Here is a 20,499-nt window from a genome sequence, read left to right on the forward strand (position 1 = left end):
AATTCCACTGTTTCCTTTAGTACTTGAAAAATGTACAAGTGGACCTCAACTTATGACCATAATTGAGGTTGGAATTTTAGTTGTAATTCATTGAGGTCATAAATCAAGTAAACATGTGATTGGACTCAATTTTGTTTTGGCCATGTTCAATAAGAGTCATTGTAGTCATTAAACAACTCATTGCTCAATGATTTATCAAGTGACTAAAGTAATTCAAGTAATGAATTGTCAAGTGAATCACATGGTCATAAGTCCGAATCTAGCTTAGCCAATGGCCACTTTTGCCTGGGAAATGGAAAAACAGGTTACAAAATGAGAGCACATGACCACAGGACACTGCGGCCATTATAAATGCAAGTTAGTTGCAAAGCAGCCAAAATGCAATCACATGACAGGGTTGGTTTGGCAGTCGTAACACGAAGGACAGGTTGTAAGCAACAATTTTCAAATCCATCAGAACTTTGGTCATTAAGTGACCAGTTGTAAGCCAAGGACTACCTGTATTTGTCTGCCAAAGCTGAGACAGAAATTAACCAATTTAGCTGCTGAACAATAACAGGGAACATCACCTCAATCCTGAAGCAGTGCCAAGTGACTCCATGGAAGTGTCCTGAGCTTGTAACTCAGCCCAAGCTTGTGTGAGCAATGCTTCTCCTCTTGGACAATAAGCAAGTTGATGGTGCTGTAATAAATAATAGCTCCACTGGGACACTCAGGGTACCAAAGCAATGAGATTTCTGGAATGCTGGTGCTTTTTTCCACTATTGCAATACTGAAGTTACAAAACTAAGCTTTTGTAATCGGTGGAGCAAAAGTCAATGATGACATGAGGATAAAGAAATCGAATCTCATTTAAGTAAAATTCAACCCCTAATAACAAGCATTCACATCAATTATATGATCTTAGCAACAGTATGGAAGCCATTTACCATTTCCTTTGTGCAGTCTAGTCTACAGCCCTGACATTTTCTGAAGGTCTCTCACCCAAGAAGTGGGAGATCTAACCAGGGGTGGGCTTCAAAAATTTTGGCAAGGGATTCTCTGCCTGGTTGCTGGGTGGGCGTGGTCATGGTGGGCATGACCTAATTGGCCTCCTGCACTATGGTGGGGAGGGGTTGATTTTGCCCTCCCCGGGCTCCAGAGGCTTTCTGGAGGCCAGAACCGGGCCTGTTTCCGGCCTTCCCGAACTTCCGGTAGGCCTGTTTTTCACCCTCCCCAAGCCTCTGTGCATGGCCTGCATTTACCAGCATCCAAAACTGGGCCGCATGGGGACTCCTGGGAGAGGAGGGGTGGGTAGGACCAGCTAAGAGTGGGATTTGAGGCTTCTCCAAACTGCACAGAATCTTAGCTAGAGGTTCTCCTGAACCCCTGAGAACCCCCAGCAGTCCACACCATAATTTGATTACCAGGTGCTCCCCCAATCACCAGTTCAGTTTCCCAGACATTTCTGGTAATAGTCATTGTGGCCCAGCCGGACTACCAATTTTCAAGAGTTGTTTGATGTTTTCATCCCTTTTTTTCCAGAAAAGATAGCCAGATGTTGCAGCTCATCCTTGATGTTTAGACAATAAGCCCATTTCATTCATATACGTATATTACCTTCATACCATCCATTAAATACTAAATTCAATCTATTATTTTTACCCATTGGCTATTCTATCTGGGTTTTATTTATATTGTTTTCTCACTAGTCCTGAACTGATTCTTTCTTCCACATCTCTTTCCTGAAGCATTCACCCACCCACGTTGAATTAAACAAAATGCTTCTGCAGGAGTATGCATAGTGATTGCATTAAATGTAGGACCAGAGGCAATTGTTGCAACTCTCATTAGCGGACTTTCATTGTAAATAAAATAAAAGCTGTTTTCCGTCTTTTGGGGTGTGGGGTGGGGAAACAACTCCAGGCATGGTTTCAAATGCCTGGTGAAGACTTCAGCCCAGGAAAAGGTATCCTGGCAGCAGTCCCACACTTGTAATTCAATATATTAACACCACAGGTATCCTGTCAGTCAGCATACAAGCATATTGACAGGCCAAGTATGTATGGGAAGGCCAAAAATCTGCTCACAAGTGGGCAAAAGGAAAATATTTTTTTATAAAAAAACTGGGTGGGGAAGTGTTTTGTCCTCCCCCTTCTTTTTAACCCCCCCCCCAAGAAATTTGATAGCTATTGCTGAGATTCTTGCATCGCTCCTTTTGCAGACAGCCGTGCGGCATTAAAGTTCTCGCACTAGGCAGGGAACCTCCCCCCCCCCCCCGACAAAAAAAAAAGGGCGATATTAATATCTGGGCCAAAAGTGACACGCACCAATTCGCAACTCCTCTTTCGGCGGCCCGGCCAGCAATCAGAGCTCCCTATGAAGGCAGGAACCTCCCTTCAAGCATCTGCCCGCCTCGGGCCGCGACCGACCAGGCAGCGCCCTCCCCCCCCCCCGCCCCAAACAACAACCCGGGATCAGAAAGTGAGAGAACAACCCCGTCCTAAAGAGGTTTAACCCTTTTTCCTTTGCCTCCCCTCCCTTCCAACCCAGGAGCTGCTTCTTTCCCACTACCCCCTCCCACCACACCTCCCTTGTCCCCAGCCCGGCGATTGAGCTCCCCAACTCTCGCCCGCGGCAGGCAGCCATGGCAAGGAGGAGAGGCGGCGGCGGTAACGGGCGCCGTGGCTGTGACAAATAAAGCGCCCGCAACGGCCAAACAGGCTGGGGGGCGCAGCCGGGGGCGTAGCTGTTTTGTCCCAGAGCTCAATGCACCGTGGCGAAGACGCGGCGCCAAGAAGGCAGGGCACAAGCCCAGCCCGTCTCCCCGCGCCTGGCTGAACACGGAGGTAGGGCGCGCTGGGTTTTTTTTTGGGGGGGGGGTCGAGGAGCGGGTGCAAGGGTGGAATATGCTTTTCGTGGTTTTATGCGATCCGCGTGGTGAAAAGCCCGGCCGATGCTGGAGCGTTTGGGGCTGAGGGCGAGCCGTGCCCGCGTTTCCTTCTCCACCAAGTTGCGGCGGCTGTGTATTTCGAGTCCCCCGTCCCAGGATCCGAGCTCCGGGTGAGGGGTTCCCCCCCTCCCAAAGAGAGCCGGGGAAGCGGCCGCTTGTTTTAAAAAACATCGGCCGAACTCTTCGTTCAGGTAGAAGAAGGAACGGCAGCCGCCTGTTGCGCGCCAACTTCTGGGAAGTTTCCCCGAGCCTTGAAAATCCAGGGTAGGATTCGCTTCCTCGGGCAATGGGAAGTTGGAGAGGCGAAGCGGGTGCGGGGAGAAGGGCGGGTTGGAGAGGGGAAAATATGTCCCGGTGCGGGAATTAGTAGCAAAAAAAAAAGCAGCGTCTGGTTTCTGGCTTTTATGGACGAAAGTCTGGTTCTGTTCGGGCAGGGGAAGGGATGTTTCTGGAGGATTGCCTGAGCGGTAGCCCAGCTGTTTTCAATCCGTTGGAGCTAAAGGGAGAACTTTGTGACACCTTAAAAAGAAGGAGAAGAAGAAAAACCCCGAAGCGTTTCTTCCAAGGGTTTGTGTGGATGGAGGAGGTCCAGCTGGGTTCAGTCGGCCAGATTAGAGGCGTGTTTAAGTGGCAGCCGAATTCTCTGGCCTTTTCTAGTGGAGGCATTTCCTTTGGCGAACATTGGGGAGAGTGGAAGCCAGAGAGCTGAAAGGCAGGTAGGCAGGCAAGCGAGTAGGACGGCTGCAGCTGAAGTAAAATGTGAGCGCATAAACACAAAGTAACGAGATATTTTTTTTAAAAACCAGTTGCGTTTGGGAGTGTTGCTAAAGTCAGTAGTGTGCTTTGAAAAGATACCCACAATTTGGAACAGAACTTTCTGACAATCTTTGACAAACCACCAGCTATTCTGTGTGCTACAGGTGAGGTTTTTGTTGTCCTTAACATTGAAGATGTCCTGTCAGCAACCATATTAAGTTCGCCCTGTTCGGTTTTTTTTGTCTCAAATACTGAACTATAATCTCCAGTTATTTTAGTTTTCCTCTATGAAAGGTTATGAAAGATGTAGCCAGAACCTTTAAAATTTTCAAGGATGGGTTAAGATTGCAGGCAGCCCCCTTAATCCAGTTGGGGGTTTGTTGGGAAATAACATTTCCTAAAAGATGCACAATTTTTATGGGTGCTTATCTGCTGAATTTCAATGGGATTTCTTTCCCAGTACAATATGCCAAACTTTAACAGGGGTTATTCATAACATCTTAACAATTTTGCTCATAATGTCAGGATGATTCAGATATGCTCCACTGCTGGTGTAAAAGGTTCTATACTGCGTATTTTACTTTAGTGACAATTGCATCACTGCATATTAAGCTACTCTTTAGCCAGCATCTTTGAGGTGCTGCCATTATGGCTACAATCCCATATTTAATTTTCTGGGAGGAACCTTCAGTGTAACCTGTCTTTAAATAGATATATATGGGATTGCCTGCGCATTGTCCAGATTTGCCGAGTGATGTTAAAGCTAGCAAATAAATATAAATACAGTTGATGAATTCTTCACACTTGGTTTCAATTACTATATATACCTGCCTGTTATTTATATCAGTAAATATAAGGATGGTTCATTTAATTACTATGATGCAGCTTTATTTCAAAATTAGGCTCTGCAGGCTCTACATTTGTATTACTGAGCTTATCAGACTAATTGGAACATATTTCTAACAACTGGTTATGCTGTGCATCTTACTTAACTCCTGGCTAAGCATGAAGAGAACATGGATTAAGGCAGCAGTTTTAAATTATTCCACCCAGCTTCTATTAATGGGAGGCAGACCTGAGATCCTGTTACCAGCCGTAGGCTTTACACTTATCTACTTTGAAGCTAAGTGTTCTTTTCTTGTGCTTTGGGTGTTGCAGAGAGAGAAAATGGCCAGGACAGCTTTGATTCATAGACATGCGATTGTAATATGTGGTTTTTGTGAAGACTGTTCATAGCATTAATTTGCCACTATCTGTATGAGTGTTAAATGGTAGTAAGTGTTATTAAGTTCAGTTGTGCTTCTTTCCCTTTTCTGAGTTACGAAAAGAATAATGTTTGATGTAGCGTGCCTTTCTTAGATGGGAAATTAGGGTATATCAATAATTTTAATACTGTCAATCAATTAGTATTTGTGTTATTTTATTAGACCTATTCCCCAGTTTAAGGTTTATTTGTTTGGATCTTGTCTTTATTGTTTTTATAATAAACAAGCTTCCTCCGCTTGTTTTCCTCACAACAATCCTGTTAGGTTGAGAGAAAGTGACTGGCCCAAAGTCATCTATTTGATTTTCATGTACAAGTCAGTTTCCTTGTTTACAGCTTGACATCTTGGAGTGTGTGTGTTATAATTTCATTTGTGTAATAATAATAAAAAGACATGACTGTATTTGCACAGTATAGTTAACCATATTGCTAACTCATTTGGGAGGGGGGTGTATAACACCTAACTATAAACTAACCAAATGAGTTAAAACTAACCAAGAACCTAATGTTGTTCCAATGGTTTCACTGGTTTTTGATTGACCTGGTAAATATGCTGTGTGGAAGTAACATTGGAGAAATTCCACCATGGCGTCTCTCATCCTGAACTTGGCTATCAGGATCTGATAATTGCATGGGGTTCATATTTTATGCTAAATCCAGATAGGACTCCGTTGATTTGGTATACTATGATGCATGCATCTCCTTTACTTTGATTTATATTGCATGTTTTATAATTTAATGTTATGCACAAATACAACCATTGTGACATACAATGATCTATAGATGTTTAGTTAAATGTGTGGTTCCAGTATACATTAGAGTCTTTAGTTGAACTGAGGTACTCCAACTTGCTTTAATGTTCTGCACTATTCTAATTCAATTTCTTTATAGTAGCCTTCCCTAACTTAATGCTCTCCCATGAATTAAACTCCAAGTCACCTCAACTTCATCCAGGCAGTGTCTGCCTTGGAATGATTGGAAGAGAAAGGGGTAAAAAACCTCCATATACTCATGAAGAACATCTAAGCTTAGCTTGAAGAACTTCTAGGTTTCTAAGTGTTCCTATAGTGCAGGGGTCCTTTTATATATATATAAAAGGACCCCTGGATTTTTTTCCTAGCTTGGTTTTCTAGCTGAAAAGACAAAATCCAGCTAGAAAACTAAGGAGTCTATGAAATACCATGCAAAATCTGCCCTGCAACATACATATGACAAACGAACAGGACAATAAATGCACGCATCGCAGAACACAAGAACGCAGTAAGAAAAAAAAGAAAGAAAAAACTTCCTCCCTTTTCCAGCACTTTAAAGCTACAGGACATGAAATTAATTTTGAAGGAACCAGGTTAATCTCCAAAACCGAACACTTCCAACAAGAGAATAATTATGGAAGCTATTGAAATAGAGAAACACCCCCACAACATGAATAAATGTGATGATACCTCCCGCCTACCAGACATCTGGAAACTAGCCCTAATCAAGAAATAAGCCCCACCCACCATCCAGGCCGTTACAACACGGAACAACAATAGACACACAGTCAGCACCAATCTACCAATCATGATAGAACCACACAACCAATCATTCCCCTTACTGAAACAAAGCCAGCACTTCACACACACACACACCAAGATTTATAGAAAGACGGCAGCTCCGACCACACTTTAAGCCCAAAACCCAGCCTGAAGATGGCGAGTGAGATCTCGCCGAAATGTTGCCAAGACAATCTCAATCTTACACAGGAAAAGACCTGAATACAACAAGACCAGCACACCTATACCCATTAAAATCAGTGTGTGTGTGTGTGTGTGTGTGTGTTTATTTTTAAAAACAAACATAAACAAAACACGTAACATAAAAATATTTTCAATTCCGTACAGTGTGTCGATTGGTTACAAGGTTTTAGTGCACCCTTTCCGTAGTCATCCCTTAAATTTTATGTAAAGTCACATATTGCCAAACAAGTATATTTGTATACATTATTGTTACAGTACTTCATTTGTTTGACTGTCACTATTATTTCTTCATTATAGACAAGATATTCTAAATATGGGTTCATTTATATTATAATGATTTGTTACATCATCTTAACTGAGCCGAGGTGGCGCAGTGGTTAAATGCAGCACTGCAGACTACTTCAGCTGACTGCAGTTCTGCAGTTCGGCTGTTCAAATCTCACTGGCTCAGGGTTGACTCAGCCTTCCATCCTTCCAAGGTGGGTAAAATGAGGTCCCGGATTGTTGTTGGGGGCAATATGCTGACTCTGTAAACTGCTTAGAGAGGGCTGAAAGCCCTATGAAGCGGTATATAAGTCTGCTATTGCTATTAACATATCCAATAATAAGTATTTTTTTTTATATCCTATTTTAAATCATTCTCTTATTTTGGTGTTGGTAACATTCTCTAATAAACGTTCAATTCCATATTATTATTTTTTAATCTAACCACTAATTAAATAAATCCCATGTCCTATAAAATTGTTTATCTTCTTATTCTCTAATTTCATATGTCAACTTACTCATTTTCGCACATTCCACATTTCGCACATTATTTCCTCCTCTTCTTCATATTGCGCCATTTTTCCAGGTTATAAACATTGCCACTAGGCCATCCAAGGCGTTTTACTAGGTTTCAAATAAATTCACTATAATCTTTCAAGTCAAGGCTTCCTCTTTACTGCAGTCCAGCTACTGATAATATTCCATAAGAGCACATGTGTAAACAAACTGTACTCTTCCCACTGTTCTTTCAATAAACAAATTCTGAAGCCTCGAAGCATGAAATATACGTCAAATATTAAAAAAAAACAATATTTCCAAGCCTCCAACCTCTAGATGGCAGTGTTACTTGTTTTTCCTCTGCTTTTAGCTCTCTCTTTAAGCTTTCTTTGCGTTAAGAAAAAAATGGTTAAAAAGGACAATCCTGCTGTGCGTGAAGGAAAAATAAGAAAGGAATCCTTAATACATGAGGAAAAAATAGAAGAAGAAGGGAAAAAGAGACCAGTCCAATTTAAAAAGTAAGAGGCATTTATAAAAATGTCATCCATAAAAAGAAAACAAAATTAAAGAAAAAAAAGATAACACAATAGTCTTAATTCAGGCTAATCTGCCGCTTACTCTCTTCTGTCTTCAATTTTAACTTTATTCTAAATCTTTTTGGATATTCTCTAAAAGTAAAATTTATCTCACCAATTCTGACACACTCTCTCTCCTGCTGAGCTTCAGTTCAGGGGTCTGTCCCAATCTTATACAGCTTCAAAATGGCTGCTTCTCTTGTAGCTGGCAAAAAAAACTTTCTCCTGGAACGATTAGGGACTTTGTGATGTCCCTAAGGTCAGCAGGACATGCTTTTCTCTATCACCATCTCTTCGGGATGGTTTAGGTCCAAAAGGACCGTCCAGCAACAGACCTATCAAGAGCAATCCTGGACCTCCAAGATTGCATGTTGTGTTGTAGCGATGTCAGCCCTGCCTCCTGCAGGGGTCCTTAAACATTTTAAACAGGGAGCCAATTCACGGTCCCTCTGACTGTTGGGGTGTGTGTGGACCAGCTGGGTGGGCGTGGTTAGGTGGTCATGTGACTGGGTGGACATGGCCAATTTAGCAGTCCCTTTTGCCCTTGTCCTTGCTGTACATGTGCCAGCCATAGCCCTGAATCATATGGCTGTAAAAAACATCCAGAAAGGCTGTTTTTAAAAGTGTTTTTAAAGACTTTTAAAACGCTACTTTACAAGCTGGCAGCTGCTTTTCAAGCCAGCAGCAGCCCCTCCCCCAACTCACCCACTGGTCTTGGATCACGTGACTGCCCTGGCGAGACCACCCCTCAATCAGCTGGCCTTCCCCCGCACCTTTCGGCCTTACCTTCAGCAGCAGCGGTGTGATCAGAAGTGCAGCTCAACTGGTGAAATAACTATCTAGAAGTGCAGCTGGAGTGGATGCTCGCTGGAAGCTAAGGCCAGTGGTGAGGGGAGGGGTGGGGCTGAATCCCACCACACCATAGGCCAGTTTCTTTACATTGGTGGGCCATATTTGACCCACGGGCCATAATTTGAGGGCCAGTGCTATAGTGATTCTCAACAGCCCCTGACTTCATTGACAATAGTGATGTACGCTGGAAATTATAGTTTAAAAAATTGAAGGGCATAAGCTCCTAGCCTGCATTAAACAATTTCAATGTTGCAAATCCATTTTGCATCCAGTTTGATACTGAATGCGATCAATTTCTGATGCAGGGGAAAAGGGTGTAAGCAGATTTGTGTAATTAGATACATGTGTATTTGTGTGATTAGATAGTCATTGACAATCTCCTTTTCATTTTATGGCAGTTAACTTTTTCATGCATTTTATTTCTTGTCTACTTCCAGCTTGGGTGGTGTTTTATGACTGATGAATCCCAAATGCAAGCAGAACTCTTAAGACAATTGTATTGATGTGCCAAAAGTTTATCCTTGCTGCTTGCTCTGCCCTGGCATTTTAAGCTCTTATGGCTAATGGTCAAACAGATGGCTAAATTTTTATGGGGAGAAACTGCCTCCTGTTGCACTGGCCAGTTCCAATATCACATTCATGTCTGTTATCTGCAAGTAACGTTTCCCAGAATAATTTGACATGTCCTTGATTTAGCATCTTAAATTTCTTTATAGCCCTAACCTGCAATCACCCCTCTTTTTGGGATCATCCTCAAACCAAGGTTGTTTCATCCTATTGCGGTTACAGCCTTCGACCTTCCATTTTTTCTTTCTTTTGCAGTTAAACTGAAATATCACAAGCATTTCCTCCACTGGTTATTTTTCCTTAATGCCATGCAGAAATTAGATTTAGCAAATGGAATGATGGATCTTTCTTTGGAATCTCTGAGCTTTGCCTTTTCCAATTTGGTTCCTCCCACATGTACAAAAATTCCAAGTCTGAATTTCCAGTCAGCCTAGGAATTCACTTTCATTACTTTAAAGAAAAGGAGATAAGCTTTAAAGAATAAAAATAAATAGTTTGTCAAAAAACAAAATGCCTTCCTGAGACCATTCAGCTTTATTTTATTTTATTTATTTTATTTTATTTTATTATTTTATTTATTTTATTTTATTTTATTATTTTATTTATTTTATTTTATTATTTTATTTATTTTATTTTATTTTATTATTTTATTATTTTATTTATTTTATTTTATTTTATTATTTTATTATTTTATTTTATTATTTTATTTTATTATTTTATTTTATTATTTTATTTTATTTTATTTTAGGAAAGTGGAATAATAAGTGTATTAAACCTGGTTCTTGTTTTCACCAAAGAAAAAAGGATAAATAGAATCATCCAATTGAATTTTGGCATTTTGCTGGCAAATTTTGATTGCTTAGTTTAAGAAGGTTCCAGAGATAACAAAAATGGCAGAGGCCACGTACTGCCCATCAGTTTTGGATTATCCTCCTACGTATGATTTGGATAACAGTGGTAGAGAATAGGCTTCTCCGATTGGTACTTGCCAAATGTGCTTAATTTCAGTTCATGTCTTTTTCATGCTATTGTGGCCATGTGGATGATGGCTGTTGTGATTAAAGACATGTGGAGGATACCCAGTTGGTGAAGAATGTCATAGAGCAGGGCTGTCAAATGTGCGGCCTGCAGGCCAGATGTATCACGCACTGGCCGTGCCCCCACCCCGTTTAGCGAAGGGGGGAAGTCCCAATACATCACGTGATGCTGCCATGACAATGTGAATTTGACACTCCTGTCATAGATTATTGGAGTCATGGTGCTCTGTTTACATACATAATTATAAGCCCTTAAGACTGAACTTAAAAACCTGAGCATATTGAAAACATAGACACCAGTGTTTTTCATAAATTATCAGTTAATACACTTTCAAGCCAATTTATGTCAGAAGAGTATTTCCTCCTGACAATGTTACCACAAAGAATTTATTATTTAGGTAGCAGAAGCAAATGACCAACATAATTTACAGAATATCACTATGAAAACTGCATTAGAGATGTTTGCAACATCTTTTCTTTTTTATAGAAACATCTTAAACATAATAGAAGAATTTTTGCTGGTACAGACGCTCCTTGCTTAACAACCTTATTTGGGACTGGCAACTTTGCTGCTAAGAAAAATGGTTGCTGACACTTTCCCTCTTACTGAAGTGATTGCATTGTTTTTGATGTGTAGAACAGCAAAAATTTAACTCTCTTGAAATCCCTTTTTCAGTATCTCTGTGCAGGGAAGGGGAGAGGCAAAGAAGAGATTGGTGAGAGATTTCAAAAGAGTACTTTAAGCTGTTTTTTCTTAGCATGCCTTTACTCCCAGGTCCAGGCTGCTGGCATGGTCACACCGCTTTCCTACGTGTAGCAGAGCAAACTTTCTTTCCAATCTCTCCTGCTTTGTAAAAGAAAAGAAAAACCCAGATCAGGGACAGGATAACATGTACTAACTATAATGGCAGTCACATGATTGAGGGACACTACAAAGATTGTAAATGGGCTGTAAAATTGTTTATTCAGCACCATTGTAACTTTGAACAATTTCTGAATGCATAGTGAGGACTTACATGTACAGCATATAGAATATAATTTTCAAATACCCAGCTATAAGTCAGTAATAGTGCATCTACGCATAGCCATCATAGGCTTTCTTATGGCACTGTGTCTCTGAAATACCCTATATCTATGATGGTGAACCTATGGCACACTTGCCAGAGGTGGAATGCAGAGCCCTCTCTCTGGGCATGCACACCATCTCCAGCTGCTCTTCTGGGTCCCGGCGCACCAGCTGCTTTTCGTGTGCGTGGGAGCACCAAAAATCAGAAGAGCCGCCAGATTGAAGGCCATTACATGTATCCAATATACAAGGCTTCTTTTTTATGCTAAATAAAAATGTGAAACTTACTTAACTAGACACCCTACCTCCAGTTTATGTGTTTGCACCTCCAGAATTTCCTAATTTATATGGCTTGCAGGTTGAGAAAAGCAGGTGGAGATCTGATCTCCTGCTTGAAACAGAATAAATCTGGCAGTCTGGAAGAACTTTGCTGAGAACTTTGCTGAGAAAATATGCTCAGACTTACCCTGATCTCCCCGTCAACCATTTTGACAGTCTTTGACAGGATTGCAAAATAAATATCATCCAAGTAGTACAAAGTCTCCATTCCACATGAGTGGCCAATATGTTGGTCAATCCTTAAGTGTTTTAGCAAGAAAAATAAATCCAGTACCGTCCTTAAGATTGGTTGATTTTCATGGTGTTTTCAACCCTAAGATTGATGCCTATAAAGGAGACTATTAACATTTAGATTTTACAGGATGTACATTGTGTTTGGAATTCAGTTTCTGTTTACAGGGGTCAAATCAATTAGGCTGTCCAAAAAAAGGAGCCTTTTCTGCTGAAATTGCAAAGCTGTCATGCAGTTAAGATGTAAATCCATGCTGAGTTGTGAGCTTTCTTGTCTCTTTTAGATCCTTGATCTCAGGAGGAAAACAACACATCTCTTGTTATCGCACCTCTAAGAGCTTCATTTTGCTCCAGGAACACTCACTTTGGTTCATAAATAACATTTTAAATCTGCTTCATAAATAAGCCCCCAAAACTTAAAAGCATGGCTTTTAAAATAATTTACCCATTTATAAGGCACTTTTAAAGTATGATGGTAATAATCTTCATCATTCTCTGACTCCTTCAGTTTGATTTTTTGCTGCAGTACAGGTAGGCCTCAACTTACAACCAAAATTGAGCCCAAAATTTCTGTTGCTAAGCAAGACAGTTGTTAACTGAGTTTTTTCCCTGTCATCTTTCTGGCATATTTGTTAACTGAATTAGTGCAGTTGTTAAGTTAGTAACACAGTTATTAAGTGAACCTGGCTTCCCCAGTGATCTTTGCTTGTCAGAAGGTTGCAAGAGATGATCACATGACCCCAGTGACATTGCCAAGTATCCAAATTTTGGTCATGTGACTATGGAGATCATAAATGTGAAAAATAGTCATAAGTAATTTATTTCAGTGCCATTGTTATTTTGGATGGTCACTAAACAAATGGTTGTAAGCCATTAGTAACTTTGGGGTGGCTTTAAGAAAAGAGAACCCTAATCATAGAGTTACATTTTGGAAGACGCTTGAAAAAATTACATGAAAGTCTTCTCACAATGCCTTACATTTCATCTAGAATGGGCCACAATTATCATGAGGTTGGTTGATTAAACGACTATCAAACCATTGGCAAGGACTTGATTCCCACAGATACAGTATATAGACTGGATGGGAAGCCTCCTGGTTCAGGCACATTTTTTCTATCCAGATCCACTATGATCACATCTAAAGACAGGTTTATAAATTAATGGAGGCAGTCTTACTTCCAGATTATTATCACTCTGTATAAGCTGTGGTTGACCTCAAGTCAGCATTTGATTTTAAAAGACAACTATAGTAGAGTAAGACATGCATATTTTTGGGGGTGACATCCATTCAAGAAAGGCCAGCTGTCTGTAACTGAAAAAGTATCAAACAAGGTTCCTTGTTAGCCCTGTGGTAATTTACCACTTACATTCATTGATTAGTTTCAAGTTTCAAGTTTCAAGTTTAATTTTATTTATAGGCCGCCCAATCCCGGAGGACTCCGGGCAGCTTACAGAGAGGGGAAATAAAATAAAATAAAAATAAAATAAACAAGTTAAAAAAACAACACAGATACATTCACTTCAGTCGGGGCTGGACTTCAACAATGAAGTCAACAGCCCCAGGCCTGCCGGAATAGCCAGGTCTTGACAGCTTTTCTGAAGGCCATGAGAGTGGGTGAGGTCTGGATTTCTGGGGGTAGTTCGTTCCAAAGGGTCAGGGCAGCCACAGAGAAGGCTCTCCTCCGGGAAGCCGCCAGCCGACATTGTCTGGCTGACGGCATCTGAAGGAGGCCCACCCTGTGGGATCTAACCGGCCGTTGGGAAGAGTGTGGCAGTAGGTGGTCTCGCAGGTATGCTGGTCCTAAGCCATGCAGGGCTTTAAAGGTAATAACCAACACCTTGAATTGTGTCCGGAGGCCAATAGGTAGCCAGTGCAGCTCGCAGAGGATAGGTATAACATGGGTGTACCTAGGTACACCCAATGTCGCTCGCGCGGCTGCATTCTGGACTAGTTGCGTCTCCGAACGCTTTTCAAGGGTAGCCCCATGTAGAGCGCAGATTAGGAGGTTCTTTGGTACACTGAATATTTCTGCCATCTAGTCTGGTTGGTTGTTTTATTTTTCTATACATAGATGATGCTAATTTTATTTTATAGGCATAATTTGAACTGTGGAGATTGTTAAGAAGCTTTGGCTTCTTATTGTATGATTGTTAATTTATAATCCATAATTAACCTACATTATAAATTAACCTAAAATAAAGCTTGTAGTGTTTGTTAAATGCCTGATTAAATGTAGGTGGCAGATTAATGGACAGGTGATTGGTGAAATAGAATGTTTGTGTGTGTGTGGCTAAGATGCTGAGCTTGTCGATCAGAAAAATCGGCAGTTTGGCAGTTCGAATCCCTAGCGCCAAGTAATGGAGTGAGCTCCCATTACTTGTCCCAGCTTCTGCCAACCTAGCAGTTCAAAAGCACATAAAAAATGCAAGTAGAAAAATAGGAACCACCTTTGGTGGGAATGTAACAGCGTTCTATGCGCCTTCAGTGTTAAGTTATGCCGGCCACATGACCACGGAGATGTCTTCAGACAGTGCTGGCTCTTCAGCTTTGAAACGGAGATGAGCACCACGCCCTAGAGTCGGGAACGACAAGCACATATGTGCAAGGGGAACCTTTATCTATGGAAACACGGAATGTATATATGTTCGGAATATTTTTTGATGCTCAACATGATGGAATTATATGCAGTGAATGATGCTTCGAACTTCATCTTTGGAATCTTAAGATTGATTGCAAAGCTGGTGGATTTGCCTCCTCTTTTCTTTTTACTCAGTGCCAAAGTTCTGCCTCTTCTGCTATGTGAAACATAGGCCTAATATTATTCCTACTTTTTTTTATAAGATTGTCCAAAATAAATTTCTTTCAGTACTTTTTGCTGTTCTGAGCTGGCACTCTTACTTCCCTTGGTAGCAGAGCAAGCTTTTGTGGAGACAAGCTTGGATTATGGTGTTTTATCTGATTTTTAAAAAATTCCCAGAAAATCTAGGCACACTGATTTTTCTCGATTCTGTCCACTCTTCTTATGGTGAGAACACTGGCAAGATAAAGCCACTTTTCTAGTTGTTTACTGTCTCTGATATCTAATACACTAAAGAGACAGTAAATAGCAGCAATAGCAGTAGACTTATATACCGCTTCATAGGCCTTTCAGGCCTCTCTAAGCGGTTTACAGAGAGTCAGCATATTGCCCCCAACAATCTGGGTCCTCATTTTACCCACCTCGGAAGGATGGAAGGCTGAGTCAACCCTGAGCCGGTGAGATTTGAACCGCTGAACTGCTGATCTAGCAGTAGCCTGCAGTGCTGCATTTAACCACTGCGCCACCTTGGCTCTTAAAGTGATGAGTTGGGAAGCTTGGCTGAGAGGGTGACAACTTTCTTAATGTACCCTCAGTCCAAAGAGTGCAGCAGCCCCTCAGCTAAACCAGGATAAGTTTGGTTAGTGGCTTAGCAAGATATATGAAGCCATCCATTGTGGTTTGTTAATCACGTTTAGGGGTTTCATCTGTTGTGCAAAACCAGACAGTTATGGCTTAGCTAATAAACTAGTTAAACAAACCATGCTTAGTACAATATGTAAAAGGGTAAGGTTCTATTTTCTCTGTGCTTTTAAGACATCTGGCTCCTAAGTAAGATACTGGAACAGATATAAGCTATTTGAAACACAGTGATTTAATGCTACTATTTATCACTTAAATTGTTTGTCTACCTACTGTAGGATGACTCAAATGGAAGGGAGATGTTTGACAGATACATTTACTTCGTCACAACAATTAAACTATTTGCGCAAAAAACTAGTCTTTCGTATTAATGCAGTACCGAAATAGAAATCCTGAAAGTATGGGGATAATTTAATTAGGATGATGTATCTATTCACATATTCCAATATATCTTTTTAATTACTTAAAAAGAAAAGAAAATATCCCTTTACATCATTCCTATTATGCTTTGCCTATAAATATAGGAAGAATCTGTTGGGTTATGTTCCAGAGTTCTATCAGTTGTTCAGTTACTAAATTGTGCTCGATTCTTTGTAGCCCCACAGACCATAGCATACCTGACCTCCTCTGTCTCCTGGAGTCTGCCCAAACCTGTGTTCACTTTGTTGATGACACTATCTAACCCAGTGATGCCGAACCTTTTTGTAAAGGCATGCCAAAATTGTGTGCGTACACACACAAACGCGCACATGCACAATCGTGCACATGTGCATGTCTACACCCACAACTCAATGTGCCCCACCCACCTGCAATTGCGCACGTGACCCCTGCCCCACCCAAGCATTCACGACCTACCACCACCATGGGGGGGGGGATTTTCGCTCTCCCCAGGCTCCAGAGGCTTTCCTGAAGCCTGGGGAGGGCAAAAATGGCCTCCCCCAGCCCTCTGGAAAGCTGAAAATCAGCTGGCCGGTGCTCGCATACGCACCAGAGCTGACAGCTCCCCTGGTGGCAAATATGGCTCTCTGTGTGCTGGTGCCATAGGTTCGCAATCACGGATCTAACCATCACACCCTTTGCCATCTTCTTTTCATTTTGCCTTCAATCTTTCCCAACCTCAGGGTCTTTTCCAATGAGTTTTCTTTTTTTATTTCAAGGGTGTCAAACTCGCAGCCCATAGGCTAGATGTGTCACGCTCTGGCCATGGCCACCTCCATGTTAGTGAAGGGGGCAAAAGTTATGATATGTCACGTGACAACAACGTGATGCCGCGAGCTTGACACCCCTGTCTTATTTGGTGGCCAAAGTACTTGAGCTTCAACATCAGCATCTGTTCTTCCAGAGTTTTCTTTTAGGATTGACTGATTTGATTTCCTTGCAGTCTAAGGGACTCTCCAGAGTGTTCTCCAATACCACAGTTCAAAAGCATCAATTATTCGGCACTCAGTCTTCTTTATGGTCTAATTCTCACAGCCATACATTACTACTGGGAAACCATAGCTTTGACCCTATGGACTTTTGTCAGCATGATCCATCCAGTCGAAGATATGGATTTCCCAGTAGTAATGTATGTAATATGCTACCTAGCTTTGCCATAACTTTCCTCCCAAGGAGAAAGTATCTTTTAAGTTCATGACTGCAGTCACCATCTGCAGTGTTTTTGAAACCCCCCAAAATAAAATCTGCCACTACTTCCATTTCTTCCCCTTCTATTGGTCAGGAAGTGATCCAATCTAGTGGACTGGATGTCATGAACTTAGTCTTTTTTAATATTGAGTTTCAAGCCAACTTTTGCATTTCCCCTTATCAAGAGCCTCTTTAGTTCCTCTTCACTTTCTGCCATTAGAGTGATATCGTCTGCGGTTGTTGATATTTGTCCTGTCAATCTTAATTCTAGTTTGTGATTCATCCAGCCTGGCATTCATCAACATACCTCTATTAATTGAAGTATATGCAAAAAAAACCTCACTTAGAAAATTTAGACTTAATGGAATTCTAACCAGGAAATTATGCTCTAAGCAACAGAACTGATCAGAACATTGCTACAAAAATATCTAATCCTGGCATTTTAAAATCTCCCTATTTAAATAGTAGAGGCTATTTGATGAAACAAACTCATTTGACAGATGCTCCTATAATGTCATGGGTGTCATGACATCATTATGCAAATGATGCAAAATAGATCATGAGAAATGCAATGTTGTCGCTCCTTGTCACCCTGTTTACAACGGTGACAAGGGAATCGTATTCTTGCTATTGGTAATCTGTTGGAAATCTTTTGCAAATTACTCAAAATCAATAAATTATTCCAGATTTACCTATTTCCCCACCCAGTTTTCAAGTATTAATGAATAAAAATAAGTTATCAACTCATGCTTTAAAACATTATCTTGTTCTCACTTCACATTTTAAGCAAAGCATTGATTTCTACATTCATAGATTCCAAATAAATATGGGCATTCCAAAATGTAGGATTTCCAAGAATTCCATCAATATATAAAATTGATCAACATTTATACATATGGCAAGAAACCTTGGTTTTTTTCCTGGGTGCTGCTTGGAGAGTCCAAGCATGGGTTAAATACAGCCAATCTGCCCAGGACTGAATTGAAACTTTAAGCCATGCCTCTGGTGCTGATTATTCCCCAGATTTTTTCAATTCAGCTAGCCCAGTGGACGCACTGACTTCATAGCTTCAAATATCTATTAATAAGTCTTGATAGACTGTCATTCTGGTTTGAGATCATGATTTGAAAGGGGTTGTTCATCTTAGTTAAGCCTTAATTTTCACATACTTTCTTGCAAATCACTGTGTATAGAATTGTAACTTAACTATATATACTGATTTAAGTATAACAAAATGAGGATTTTCCTGGAAAGCATGCTGCTCTTTACAGAAACACTGCTGTGATAAACATAGTGACCGACAATTTGCTCCAAAACCAGGGAGAGCTATGTGCTGTGCTGCTTGAAAATTTAGTTGGCTCCTATTCCAATGCTGGACAGGAAGTGTAGTTAGTTAGATGGTTTCTTCGATATTCTTATGACTTTTAAATCTAGCATTATAATGCTTAGCCAAACCTTTAGATTCCTTATGTGCCTGCTTTCTCACCACCTTTCAAATCACAGAGGTTATAAATCTTGTCTAACCTATTGTTAATTTTTGATGTTGTGCAAATCCCCAGCCACTCTCTGGCCACTCTCATCATATAATTACCCTGCTTTTCCGTGCTTACTTGATATTAGAATGTTCATTGCATTGTTACAACGGATAGATGGAGCAAATTTAACAAAAATTAAAATACTTTTAAAAAGCAGGGAAATACTGGACTACTGGACTGGACTACTGCAACGTGCTCTACATGGGGCAGCCCTTGAAGAGTATTCGGCGACTTCAGCTTGTCCAGAATGCAGCCGCGCGAGTGATTGTGGGTGTACCTCGGTTCACCCACGTAACACCTATCCTCTGCGAGCTGCACTGGCTGCCTATTGGTCTCCAGATACGCTTCAAGGCGCTAGTCGTCACTTATAAAGCCCTTCATGGTATTGGACCTGGGTACTTGAGAGACCACCTGCTGCCAATTACCTCCACCAGACCGATTAGATCCCACAGACTAGGCCTCCTCCGAATTCCATCCGCCGGCCAGTGTCGACTGGCGACTACTCGGAGGAGATCCTTCTCTGTGGCTGCTCCGACCCTCTGGAACGAACTCCCCATGGAGATTCGCACCCTCACCACCCTCCAGGCCTTCCGCATAGCCCTTAAAACCTGGCTCTTCCGACAGGCCTGGGGCTAAAGAATTGTTGCCCCTATCTCGAATGGTATGATTGTTGTGCTTTTAAATTATGTATTGCTTTGTGTTATTGTCAAATTGTTTGTATTCCCCTTCCCTTGTTTGAGTTGTGAGCCGCCCTGAGTCCCCTTCGAGTAAAAGGGCGGCATACAAATGAAATAAACAAACAAACAAACAAACTTTTATTTATTTATTTTTATATCACCATTGTAAACCACTCAAGGTGATGAACATATCTACTAGTCCTTCCTTCTCCTATTTTCCCCACAACTACCTTCTGAGTAAATTGAGTACGATAGAGTGACTGGCCCAAATTCATCCAGCAGCTTTCATGCCTAAGGCTCATGTATGCTGGTTTCTGACTCACCACATTTTATACATCTGCTAATTTTCAGGGCCACTTAAAAACCAACCCATGTTTTTAACTAGCATAGATAATTGTACCGTTAGAAATAGAAGGTAATAGGAGTGTGAGCACTCACTGCAGGTGCAATGCTATTAAAAATGGACAAGATCATTGGAATTCAGTGTAAATATTTTTACAACATGACAACAATTATCTTCAGACTCAGAAAACGAAATAAGCTGACTCCTGCAGGACAAATTGTTACGGACATAAGATTAGATATCCTTGGTGCACTCTTGAGTTTCTTGCAGACATTTCATGACCCAAATTAGGTAACATGTTGGCATGTTACAGTTTTTAAGATGACGCAATTGCATCTCTCTTAATCCTATTTTGTACCCTGTTTTGGAATGTCTGTAGTTGTCATTGGAAGTAAATCACAAATTTTATAACCAAAAAAACCCCAAAAGGACAAGCCCTTTGCATTGGACAATCATATCATGATGGTGAAGCCAGGCAGAGACATCAGTTTGGTTGAAATTGGATGGTAAAGAGAACAAATGAAATGAATCTGGGACAGTATACTTATTATAGAACGACTGTATTTTTCAGAGTATAAGACGCACCAAGATTTTGAAGAGGCAATTTTAAAAAAAAAAGTTTTTGCACTCTGCACACATCCCAAAAACTTCCTGTTTTTTTGCAAAAACGGACCCGTTTTTTTGTCCAGAAAAAGGGCATGCATAGCCTTTAGGAGGCTTGTAAAATGCTCCTGGGGGCTGGAGTGGGGCAAAAACAAGCA

The 20,499-nt window shown here is 41.0% G+C and overlaps 1 protein-coding gene across 4 annotated transcripts in view; it reads left to right on the plus strand.

Moving 5' to 3' along the window:
• The first annotated feature begins 2,441 nt into the window (after positions 1-2,441).
• The window catches only part of GHR (growth hormone receptor), a 149,280-nt gene continuing 131,222 nt past the window's right edge, over positions 2,442-20,499 (plus strand). For 3 of the 4 annotated variants that reach the window (XM_087715461.1, XM_087715464.1, XM_087715462.1), the window contains exon 1: positions 2,442-2,828. The gene's annotated coding sequence lies outside the window, so the exon portion shown is untranslated. Of the gene's footprint in view, positions 2,829-3,176; positions 3,197-20,499 lie in introns of those variants that run through there. The other variant, XM_087715463.1, reaches the window with a different exon arrangement.

This window comes from Thamnophis sirtalis, unplaced genomic scaffold (assembly GCF_051295495.1).
Source record: "Thamnophis sirtalis isolate CommonGarterSnake01/CBP01778 unplaced genomic scaffold, rThaSir2_p1.2 scaffold_5, whole genome shotgun sequence".
Lineage (NCBI taxonomy): Eukaryota > Metazoa > Chordata > Lepidosauria > Squamata > Natricidae > Thamnophis > Thamnophis sirtalis.